Below are 13,134 nucleotides of genomic sequence, written 5' to 3'. Positions count from 1 at the left end.
CATAGTGCTTACTTATGGAGCATGGCTGAAGGGGTTGCCAGAAGGGACATGGGTGCCCCTAAAATAGCTATAATGGCAGCATGTACCCATCATAGATGGTAGTTTCTCCATGACCACGTAGATAAAATCTCCTCCTCTCAACTTTCCCACCCTATAACCTCTAGCCTTCCCTGAGATCTAGTGTACAATTAGGGCAGAATTAAATATAAATGTCTAGACAGAGTGGCTAAGCATTCAATGATATTCACACTCTCATTCTATGCAGGAATTTAATAACCCAAAAAGCCAATGTTAACTGACATGTGCAAGCAAGTATCTGGCCTAGTGAAGATGGTGGCTACTTTGCCCAGCGGACAACACTCTACAACATGAGGTAACAGTTAAATACTATTATCTAGAAAACCAATGAGAGTATTATAGGAAAAAAATTAATTTAATCTCTTCCAGAAGCTATTCTTGTTTATTTTTATTTAAATTTTTATATAATATATTTTGATCTATTCTTTCCCCTCTCCCAACTCCTCTTAGATCTTCCCCCACCTCCCTACCCACACAACTTCATGTTCTTTTATTCGTTCAGCAAAACACAAAACAAAACAGAAATCACAAAACTAAAAAAAAAAAAATGTCCCAACAAATAACAATAAAACTCAAAATACCAAAACAAAGCATATAAAATCCCAAAACAAAAAAAAAAAAAACAGAAAGCAAGCAAACAAACAAACAAAAACCACAGAGTTCGAGGCCTCAAGGTCCCCGCCAGGGAATGCGGGCCCCTGCTGCTGGGGCTGCAGTGCCTGCTGTGCTCTCCTGGACCTGCTCTGCCTGCCCCCCATTTCCCTTGGCCCCTGGCTCATCGGGGCTACCAGGAGTCCCTCTGTAGGTGCTGAGAAGTCCCATCTGGAAGGGTGAGTGTGTGCTATCCTGGGGTGGACTGTCCTAGTAGAGAGCACAAACGCCCCTCCCCCAGCACCTGCTGCAGGGCTTTCTTTCCTACACACGCGCCCCCACCCCCACCCCCAAGCCTGCCTTGTCTGCAAGGTCCTTTGCTGTAGAACAGTTTCCTGCCCTTTCACTAAGGCTACCTACCCAGAGCAGTGAGTGCCTGACTTGAGGGCAGGCCTCAAGGTACCCACCAGGGAACGCGGTTCCCCTGCTGCTGGGGCTGCAGTGTCTGCTGTGCTCTCCTGGAACTGCTCTGCCTGCCCCCTACTTCCCTTCGTCCCTGGCTCATTGGAGCTACCAGGAGTCCCTGTGCAGGTGCTGAGAAGTTCCATCTGGACTGGTGAGTGTGTACTATCCTGGGGTGGACTGTCCCTAGAGAGCACAAACCCCCCTACACTAAGGCTACCCAACCAGAACAGTGAGTGCCTGCCTAGCGGGCAGGCCTCAGTAACCCCCGAAAGGGAGCGCAGACACCTCCAGCTTGTACTGCAGTGTCACCTGTGTTCTACTCGACCCCGCCCTACACCTTGCATTTGGCCTTCTTTCCGCGGGTCATTGGAATACCAGGCATCCCTGTTTTGGTGTTGAGGAGTTCATCTGCAAGGGAACGGTTCCTGCCCCTACACTGAGGAGATACACCCAGAGAGTTAGTCACAGCAAAGACTGATCCAAGACACCAGGCCTCTCCTGGCTCCATTTGAAGGAAGAGATGGGCAGGCGCCAATGCAAGAATTCCCCCAACAACTTGAAAAGCAACGTGACATCACCAGCATTCAGGAATCCCGAAATGAGAAGTGTACACGCTAATCCAGAAGAATTAGAAGAATTCGACTCAAAAGTGAATTATATGAAAATAATAGAGGACCTTAAACAAGAGGTGAAAAACTGCCATAATCAATTAGAGATTACAAACAAAAAGGTAGAGGAAATGAATAAATCTCTCAAAGATACCCAAGAAAACCAAGAGAAACAAGAAAAAGTAATCAAACAGGTAAGGGAAACAGTTCAATACTTGAAGAATGAAGTGGAAGTAATAAAGAAAACACAAACCGAGGGAAGGATGGAGATGGAAAATTTGGATAAACGAACAGGAACTACAGAGACAAGTACCACCAACAGATTACAAGAGATAGAAGAAAGAATCTCAGACACTGAAGATACCATAGAGAAAATGAACTCTTTGATCAAAGAAAACAGCATAACCAACAAATTCTCATCACAAAACATTCAGGAAATCTGGGACACAATAAAAAGACCAAACCTGAGAATAATAGGGATAGAAGAAGGAGAAGAAGTACAGCTCAATGGTCCAGAAAATATATTTAATAAAATTATAGAAGAAAACTTTCCCAACCTTAAGAAAGATATTCCTTTGAAGGTCCAAGAAGCATAGAGAACACCGAATCGACTGGATCAAAAAAAAAACATCTCCTCGTCATATAATAATCAAAACACAAAACATACAGAATAAAGAAAGAATATTAAGAGCTGCAAAGGAAAAAGGTCAAGTTACCTATAAAGGTAAACCTATCAGACTTACACCTGATTTCTCTATGGAAACCATGAAAGCCAGAAGGTCCTGGATAGATGTGCTGCAGAAACTAAGAGACCATGGATGCAAGCCCAGACTACTGTACCCAGCCAAGCTTTCGTTCACTATAAATGGAGAAAACAAAATTTTCCAGGATAAAAACAAATTTAAACAATACGTAGCCACAAATCCAGCCCTACAGAAAGTAATAGAAGGAAAATCACAAACCAAGGAGTCCAACATTGCCCACAATAACTCAGACATCTAATGACCCTTCACCAGCACAACTTGAAGAAGGGAAACACACAAACTCTACTACCAAAAGAAAGAAAGAGAGAAAGGAAAAATGACCGGAGTTAACAACCACTGGTCATTAATATCACTTAATATCAATGGACTCAACTCACCTATAAAGAGGCACAGGCTAAGAGATTGGATTCGAAAACAGGATCCAACATTCTGCTGCTTACAAGAAACACACCTCAACCACAAAGACAGACATCTACTCAGAGTAAAGGGCTGGGAAAAGGTTTATCAAGCAAACGGACCTAAGAAACAAGCAGGTGTGGCCATACTAATTTCTAACAAAGTTGACTTCAAACTAAAATCAATCAAAAGAGATGGAGAGGGACATTTTCTACTCATAACAGGAACAATTCACCAGGATGAAGTCTCAATCCTGAATATATATGCCCCTAATATAAAAGCACCCACTTAAGTAAAAGAAACGTTACTAAAACTCAAGGCAGTCATCAAACCACACACACTAATAGTAGGAGATTTCAACACTCCTCTCTCACCAATGGACAGGTCAATCAGACAGAAACCTAACAGAGAAATAAGAGGGTTAAGGGAGGTAATGAATCAAATGGACTTAACAGACATCTATAGAACATTCCACTCAAATAAGAAAGAATATACCTTCTTCTCTGCAGCTCATGGAACCTTCTTGAAAATAGACCACATACTCGGTAACAAAGCAAACTTACACAGTTACAAAAAAATATCGGTAACCACCTGTGTCTTATCAGATCACCATGGATTAAAGTTAGAATTCAACAACAATGCTATCCCCAGAAAGCCTATGAACTCATGGAAACTGGACAGTCAACTACTGAACCACACCTGGATCAAGGAAGAAATAAAGAAAGAAATTAAAGTCTTTCTTGAATTCAATGAAAACGAAGACTCAACATACTTAAACCTATGGGACACTATGAAAGCAGTGCTAAGAGGAAAGTTCATAGCATTAAGTGCCCACTTAAAGAAAACGGAGAAAGCACACATTGGAGACTTAATAGCCCACCTGAAAGCTTTAGAAAAAAAAAGAAGCAGACTCACCTAGGAGAAGTAGAAGACTCGAAATAATCAAATTGAGGGCTGAAATCAACAAAATAGAAACACAGAAAACAATCCAAAGAATCAATGAAACAAAAAGCTGGTTCTTGGAGAAAATCAATAAGATTGATAAACCCCTATCCAAACTAATCAAACGGCGGAGAGAGAATACACAAATTAACAAAATCAGAAACGAAAAGGGAGACATAACCACAGACACAGAGGAAATTCAGAGAATCATTAGATCTTACTACAAAAACCTGTATGCCACAAAATTGGAAAATGTAAAAGAAATGGACACTTTTTTAGATAAGTACCATATACCAAAGTTAAGCCAGGACCAGGTGAACAATCTAAATAGACCTGTTAGTCGCGAAGAATTAGAAGTTGTTATAAAAAACCTCCCCACCAAAAAAAGCCCAGGTCCAGACGGCTTCAATGCAGAATTCTACCAGAACTTCCAAGAAGACCTAATACCTATACTCCTTAATGTATTTCACAATATAGAAACAGAGAAGTCATTGCCAAATTCCTTTTATGAAGCTGCAGTTACTCTGATACCAAAACCACACAAAGACATAACTAAGAAAGAGAACTACAGGCCAATCTCACTCATGAACATCGACACAAAAATACTCATAAAATACTGGCAAACTGAATCCAAGAACACATTTAAAAAATTATCCATTATGATCAAGTAGGCTTCATCCCAGAGATGCAGGGCTGGTTCAACATACGAAAATCTATCAATGTAATCCATCATATAAATGATCTGAAAGAAAAAAACCATATGATCATTTCATTAGATGCGGAAAAAGCATTTGACAAAATTCAACATCCCTTTATGATAAAGGTCTTAGAGAGATTAGGAATACAAGGGTCATTCCTTTTTTTTTTTTTTTTTTTTTCAAACGGGCCTAGGCAGTTTATTTATTAATTAACCAATGAAAGCAACAGATTAGAAAGTAATCACTCCCACATCATTCCCCTTTTTCTGTTTAAACAAAAAAAGGCTTTCGTTTTATTTTATTTTTTTTTCTTTCATTTTTCATTTTCTTTTTTTTCTTGCTGATTTTTTTTATTAATTAATTAATTTAATTATTAAAGATTTCTGCCTCTTCCCCGCCACCACCTCCCATTCCCTCCCCCTCCCCCAATCAAGTCTTCCTTCCTCCTCAGCCCAAAGAGCAAGCAGGTTTCTCTGCCCTGTGGGAGGTCCAAGGACCACCCACCTCCATCCAGGTCTATTAAGGTGAGCATCCAAACTACCTGGGCTCCCACAAAGCCATTACATGCAATAGGATCAAGAACCCATTGCCATTGTTCTTCAGTTCTCAGTAGTCCTCATTGTCCATTATGTTCAGCGAGACCGGTTTTGTCCCATGCTTTTTCAGTCCCCGGCCAGCTGGCCTTGGTGAGTTCCCGATAGATCATCCCCATTGCCTCAGTGTGTGGGTGCACCCCTTGCCGTCCTGAGTTCCTTGCTCGTGCTCACTCTCCTTCTGCTCCTCCTTTGGATCGTGAGACTTCAGTCCAGTGCTCCAATGTTGGTCTCTGTCTCTGTCTTCTTTCATCGCCTGATGAAGGTTAATATTCAGGGGGATGCTTATATGTTTTTCTTTGGGTTCACCTTCTTATTTAGCTTCTCTAGAGTCACAAATTATAGTCTCAATGTCCTTTATTTATGGCTAGAAACCAAATATGAGTGAGTACATCCCATGTTCCTCTTTTTGGGTCTGGCTTACCTCACTCAGGATAGTGTTTTCAATTTCCGTCCATTTGTATGCAAAATTCAAGAAGTCATTGTTTTTTACTGCTGAGTAGTACTCTAATATGTATATATTCCATACTTTCTTCATCCATTCTTCCATTGAAGGACATCTAGGTTGTTTCCAGGTTCTGGCAATTACAAACAATGCTGCTATGAACATAGTTGAGCATATACTTTTGTTGGGGCACTCTCATCCATTGCTGGTGGGAATGCAAACTTGTGCAACCACTTTGGAAAGCAGTGTGGCGGTTTCTCAGGAAAGTCGGGTTCAACCTACCTCTTGACCCAGCAATACCACTATTGGGAATATACCCAAGGGTCATTCCTAAGTATAATAAAAGCTATATATAGCAAGCCGTCAGCTAACATCAAATTAAATGGAGAGAAACTCAAAGCTATTCCACTAAAATCAGGAACACGACAAGGTTGTCCACTCTCTCCATACCTCTTTAATATAGTGCTTGAAATTCTAGCAATAGCAATAAGACAACATAAGGGGATCAAAGGGATTCAAATTGGAAAGGAAGAAGTTAAACTTTCATTATTTGCAGACGATATGATAGTGTACATAAGCGACCCCAACAACTCCAGCAAAGAACTCCTTCAGCTGATAAACACCTTTAGTAGCGTTGCAGGATACAAGATCAATTCCAAAAAATCAGTTGCCCTCCTATACACAAAGGATAAGGAAGCAGAGATGGAAATCAGAGAAGCATCACCCTTCACGATAGCCACAAATAGCATAAAATATCTTGGGGTAACTCTAACCAAGGAAGTAAAGGATCTATTTGACAAGAACTTTAAGTCTATGAAGAAAGAAATTGAGGAGGATACCAGAAAATGGAAGGATCTCCCTTGCTCTTGGATTGGGAGGATCAACATAGTAAAAATGGCAATTCTACCAAGGGCAATTTATAGATTCAATGCAATCCCCATTAAAATCCCATCAAAATTCTTCACAGATCTTGAGAGGACAATAATCAACTTTATATGGAGAAACAAAAAACCCAGGATAGCCAAAACAATCTTATATAATAAAGGATCGTCTGGAGGCATTACCATCCCTGACCTCAAACTCTATTACAGAGCCTCAGTATTGAAACCAGCTTGGTATTGGCATAAAAACAGAGAAGTCGATCAATGGAACCGAGTAGAAGACTCTGATTTTAACCCACAAACATATGAACACCTAATTTTTGATAAAGGAGCTAAAAGTATTCAATGGAAAAAAGAGAGCATCTTCAACAAATGGTGCTGGCAGAACTGGTTGTCAACGTGTAGAAGAATGAAAATAGATCCATATCTATCACCATGCACAAAACTCAAGTCCAAATGGATTAAAGACCTCAATATTAGTCTGAACACACTGAACCTGATAGAAGAAAAAGTGGGAAGTACTCTACAACATACAGGAGATCACTTCCTACGTTTATACCCAGCAGCACAGACATTAAGGACAACATTGAATAAATGGGACCTCCTGAAACTGAGTAGCTTCTGTAAAGCAAAGGACACTGTCACTAAGACAAAAAGGCAACCCACTGACTGGGAGAAGATCTTCACCAACCCTGCAACAGACAAAGGTCTGATCTCCAAAATATATAAAGAACTCAAGAAACTAGACTTTAAAATGCTAATGAACCCAATAAAAAAATGGGGCACTGAACTGAACAGAGAATTCTCAACAGAAGAAATTCAAATGGCCAAAAGACACTTAAGGTCATGCTCAACCTCCTTAGCGATAAGGGAAATGCAAATTAAAACAACTTTGAGATACCATCTTACACCTGTCAAAATGGCTAAAATCAAAAACACCAATGATAGCCTTTGCTGGAGAGGTTGTGGAGAAAGGGGCACACTCATTCATTGCTGGTGGGAATGCAAACTTGTGCAACCACTTTGGAAATCAGTGTGGCGATTTCTCAGGAAATTTGGGATCAACCTACCCTAAGATCCAGTAATACCACTATTGGGAATATACCCAAGAGATGCCCCATCAAATGACAAAAGTATCTGTTCAACTATGTTCATAGCAGCATTGTTTGTAATAGCCAAAACCTGGAAACAACCTAGATGCCCTTCAATGGAGGAATGGATGAAGAAAGTGTGGAATATATACATATTAGAATACTACTCAGCGGTAAAAAACAATGACTTCTCGAATTTTGCGTGCAAATGGATGGAAATAGAAAACACTATCCTGAGTGAGGTATCCCAGACCCAAAAAGAGGAACATGGGATGTACTCACTCATAATCGGTTTCTAGCCATAAATAAAGGACATTGAGCTTATAATTTGTGATCTTAGAGAAGCTAAATAAGAAAGTGAACCCAAAGAAAATCATATAGTCATCCGCCTGGAGAGGAGAAGTAGACAAGATTGCAGGGTAATAACTGGGAACTTGCGGGTGAGGTGGCAAGGGGCAAAGGGGAAATGGGATGAGAAACATGAGAAGGGGAGGATGGGAGGAGCTCGGGGGATTGGAATGGTTGGGATATAGGAAGGGAGGATACGGGAGCAGCGAAGTATATATCCTAACTAAGGGAGCCATCTTAGGGTTGGCAAGACACTTGACTCTAGAGGGGTTCGCAGGTGTCCAGGGAGATGTCCCCAGCTGGTACCTTGGGCAACTGAGGAGAGGGAACCTGAAATGAACCTATCCTATACTGATAAATATCTTACATATCACCTTAGAACCTTCATCTGGCGATGGATTGAGGTAGAGACAGAGACTCAATTTGGAGCAACGGTCTGAGCTCTTAAGGTCCAAATGAGGAGCAGAAGGAGGGAGAACATGAACAAGGAAATCAGGACCACGAGGGATGCACCCACCCACTGTGACAGTGGAACTGATTTATTGGGAGCCCACCAAGGCCAGCTGGTCTGGGACTGAATAGGCATGGGTTGAAACTGGACTCTCTGAGTATGGCGGACAATGAAGGCTGATGAGAAGCCAAGGACAATGGCACTAGGTTTCGATCCTAATACATGAACTGGCTTTGTGGGTGCTTAGCCTGTTTAGACGCTCACCCTCCTGGACATAGATAGAAGACCTTCGTCTTCCCGCAGGGCAGAGAATTTGGACTGCTCTCCAGTATCCAGAGGGAGGGGGAATGGTGTGGGGGGAGGAGAAGAGGAGTGGGGATAGAGGGAGGGGACAGGGGGGAGGGGGCAATATTTGGGAGGAGGGGAGGGAAATGGGAAACGGGGAGCAGGTGGAAATTTTAATTAAAAAAAAAAAACCACAGAGTTCATTTTGTGTTGGCCAACCACTCTTGGATTTTCCCGACTGATACATCCAATATTATTCCATTGGTAAAAACTGATTTTCCCTTGCCTAGCAGGTATTAATTTGAAAATAGCTTTGTGGTTGTGGTGGGACTTTGAGTTAATGTCTGAGGACTGCGATTTTTTTCTGGGGTGAACCTGTGAAGGTCTTGGGCATTAGTCCAATTCTATCTGAACAACACTGTTTCCTTGGAGTTGTCCACCACCTCTGCCACTTACAATATTTCTGCCTCCTCTTTTGAATTTACCATTTACAGGATTAATTCAGGAAAAGACTAAGGAGACACTTTCCCCATCCTTTCCCTATAACATTTCTTGTAGGTATACAGCACTTAAATAAAAAAGACAGATTCCGTGTCACAGAATAAGGTGGATTTTCAGCAAGAATGGCAAGTTTTCAAATCTGTTTGGGCAAACAAGTGGTTCTATAAATGGGCTTATAATTTTCATAAGACAAAATAAAGTAAAAATGTGGGTACCAAAGGAAAATAAAAACTAAGAAATAGAGAGAGGCCTATGACTTTAAAGTTCTAAGGGTCTTACAGGTATATGACATCACTTTTAGACTGAAAGTCTTGGATCGCATTGGCAGGTGGCCTTGGCTAAATATCATTGGATTCCCAGGATTGTCAAAGGACAGTTCTCCATAAATATTACCAAAATAATGGGAATAAGACAAAACTGAGGGGTATTTTTCCTAATGAGGTTTTTCTATTATTATTGTTATACCCAATTTCCAGAGACAGTCTAACCCTATAAAGAAAAGTTGTTTATCATGTTTTAAGAGATTCCATGCATTGAGTTGACATTGCCTCAGCTTGATGAAGGTCTTCCTGATTGTGAGAAAATAATCATACTGCCAACAGGAAGACTGAGACACAGAGATCAATAGATTCTAATGGGCATAGTCCCAGAATATCCCTTCTAGAATCCAACTCTTAAAGGTACCATCACTGCTATTATCACCACACAATCGACTGAGTCTCTAATACATGAATAATTAAAGAGCCCAACCTGAAACCATCCATAAACCATAGAAAAGAGGGGACAGTACCTGTGTGGTTTTTAGTGACTTTTCAGTATGAGGGAAAAGAGAGCAGAACTGTGAGATTTAAGGGTTCACGTGAGACTGTGGAAGGACTTTAATAAAACAGATTAGTTAGTAGACATAGCAAAGAATTCTAGATTTTGTTATGCAATCTAACATTCTTTTTTTGTTGTTGTTGTTCAGAATGTTCCTGCAGCAAACAATGATGTTATTTACAATTTTAGTCTTTCTGGGGAAGCATTTTCTAAAAGTCATATTGATAAAAACAAGTGGAGTATTAAAATTCTATTATCAAAGGGACATGCATAATAAAGCCACATTGGTGTAGGTGGTAAGAAGTGTGGGAATGAGAGCTTTATTTCTCACTTTGTCTTCCTCCCACAGATGAATCTGTTTCTTAGTGTCTCAAAGGGCTTTGAAGAGTATGAGGGCATTGTGTTCGTTGTTAACTGATAATGTTCATAGCAGCCTGCAGGGATAATGATCTCTTGTCTACAATTCTACAGCTGTTTTCTAGGGATCCTCCTTGAAATCCTATTCTTTTCCAGGTGACTTCATCAAATTGTAACCACAATAAGATCTTAAAGTTAAAATTACATTTCAATATCTTTTCAGCTCTATTACATTAAAAACCAAATTCTTGCTAAAGCCTAGAAAGTGAGCTGGTACAACTCTGGGACTGAGCTTGGAAGGGTATGCAGTAGACGATCCTCTCCCCACCTCCACTACCATCCTCCTGTCCCCAACATGATGAACACTAAATTGGAAGTCTACAAGGGAATGTGTGAAATGGACGCTATACTTGCCTTGAGGATTATGTGCTCAGGAGGGCTAGAGTCTATTATTAACTGTCTGAAAACCTGTTGGTAAGACTGTCTTCCACTTTCCTGTTTGATTCATCCCTCCAGTGGTAGAACAGGCTGCAGATGTGCACTCTCCAGAGCTAAGAAGTGGTCCAGGGACAGCTGTTGGCTGACATGGCTGTAGTTATATAAGATGCCTGTATGGATGTACCATCTCTCAAATTAGAGTTTAGAGCTAGGAATGGAAAGAGAATAAACCAGACCAAAGGCCAACAACCAATGGGAAAAATTACAAATCGAGATTATTTGTTTCTAAACCTTCTTACAGATCTTCAAGCATTCTGACATGGACTTATTTTTATCAATTTCTCTGTCACTGTCTTTCTCGTAAGTTCAGCCATTATCTTTCCTTTTTTCATAACAAAAACACCCTCTAGTCAAGCCCTAGCTTGTGTGGAGGAGGTAGAAAGATTCTTTATGTGCCACAATCTATCAAGTACTGAGGTATGTGTCTTCAGGGTTGTTTTTCAACCCCAGAGAGGTTTAGACTTGTGACGAGGATTCCAAAGTAGAAATCGTTCTTGTTTTCTTGTAACAACTGGCACATTGACCAGATCTCATCTGAACTGTGACTCATCAGTCACTGACAAACAGGAACAGTTGCTCAGAAATCTTGGGCAAATAACTCAGAGGCTCATCCTTACCCATTGTGAATTATTATCCTAAAGTGCAGTTGGCGTAAATGCAAAACGTTTTTAACAAAGTATCAGGGTAATTGCCTGTGAAGAGAACTCCCCTGAGCCAGGCAAGTTTCAGAATAGACTGATCGCATAGATTTTTCAGGATATCAGTAATTTCTCCTACGGGCACTCAGTTCTGAATGAACATTTCCTCCTTTATAAAGCGGGAAGGTTATCACATGATAGGAATCTACACAACACATTGCTTGTCTTTCTCCCCTCTAGCTCTGTGTTCCAGAAAAGCAGGCATATACATTTATCATTACTCTGTACCTTGCTCTTGTAGGTTGTTTGTTTGTTTTGCCTGAAACAATAAAAAAAAGATAGACAAAGTTTTTGCTATCAAATCTCAGTCTACAATATGAAAATATAACATTTTTCCCCCGGAATCTGTGCTTGGTAGACATGAATTGGGAAAAGAGTAGTATGGTAATAACGTAGGCTAGGTTTTCATGTAGCTGAGCAGCATGGGCTTCTCGCCTCTGCTTTTAATCCCATCATGGTTTTTCACATGGAGAGCAAAAGCCACAGCTCCAGCAGCCCCAGCAGGCTAGCCTTAGTTACCTGTCCGTAGCATGGTATGAAAGAGTCAAGTAATGATGTAAAGCATCGAAGGGGTTTATTCAGTCTGCGCTCTATCCAGAATAGTGGTTCTCGACATTCTAATTCTGTGACCCTTTAATACAGCTTCTCATGTTGTGGTGAACCCCAAACAGAAAATTATTTCAGTGTGGGGCTGGAGAGATGGCTCATGGATTAAGAGTACCAGGTCTTCTTCCATAAGACCCAGCTTCAATTCCCAGCACCCACATGGCAGCTCATAACTGTCTGTATGTTCAATTCCAGGGGACCTGACACCCTCACACAGACATACACACAGGCAAAATATCAAATACATAAAAATAAATACATGCTACTTTGTAGCTAATTTTGCAACTGTTGTGAATCATAATGTAGATATCTGATATGTAGGATATCTGATATGGAGCTCCCAAAGAGTTCCCACGGGTTGAGAACCACTGATCTAATGGGATCGAGGAACCACAAATCCACTTTTGGGATACTGACATAAACTTTTAGGTTTAATTACAGGAAAATTGGGTCAAGAGAGACACAGTCTTGGGTATGCTGGTGTGCTCTTCTGAATCAATGTTTCAATTCTGGGTCTGCAATGAATGTGGGCTGAGAAAGTTCTTATCATCATCATCACTTGAGTTCAATCTGATCCTTAAACGCTTATGTTCCTAGGTATTCTTGTTTGAGGGTGGTCTGGCTATGAGGTTTTGCTCTTGTAGGAATCCAAGATAGTTTGAGAGGAAAAGTTAATGATAATGACTTATCTGTGCTTTCAGCCACAACAAAGGAGACAGACAGAAAGAAAATTAAGACAGGGATGACAACTTTTATGCTGATTTTGATTACTTTGTAGACCCAAAGGAAAAGTCAATGCTTTCTAGAAAAAGTAACTTAAAAGTGTAATGGTTTAGATAAAACGCTGCAGTTCCCAGAAGGGCGCAGCGGGCAGCAGGCTGCAGGCCATGATGGGCAGCAGGTCCCACCAACCAAGGTCTCTGTAGGTCCCAGGCGGATGTGAGACCTCAGCGGGCCAACGTTGGGGCAGCCAGTCCCAAGAGGAGCCACGGCAAGTGGGAGACAGAGACGGATAGGCA

The sequence above is a fragment of the Chionomys nivalis genome, chromosome 1, assembly GCF_950005125.1.
Source record: "Chionomys nivalis chromosome 1, mChiNiv1.1, whole genome shotgun sequence".
Taxonomy (NCBI): domain Eukaryota; kingdom Metazoa; phylum Chordata; class Mammalia; order Rodentia; family Cricetidae; genus Chionomys; species Chionomys nivalis.
The sequence above is the reverse complement of the archived record's forward strand: the minus strand, read 5'-3'. Positions refer to the sequence as shown.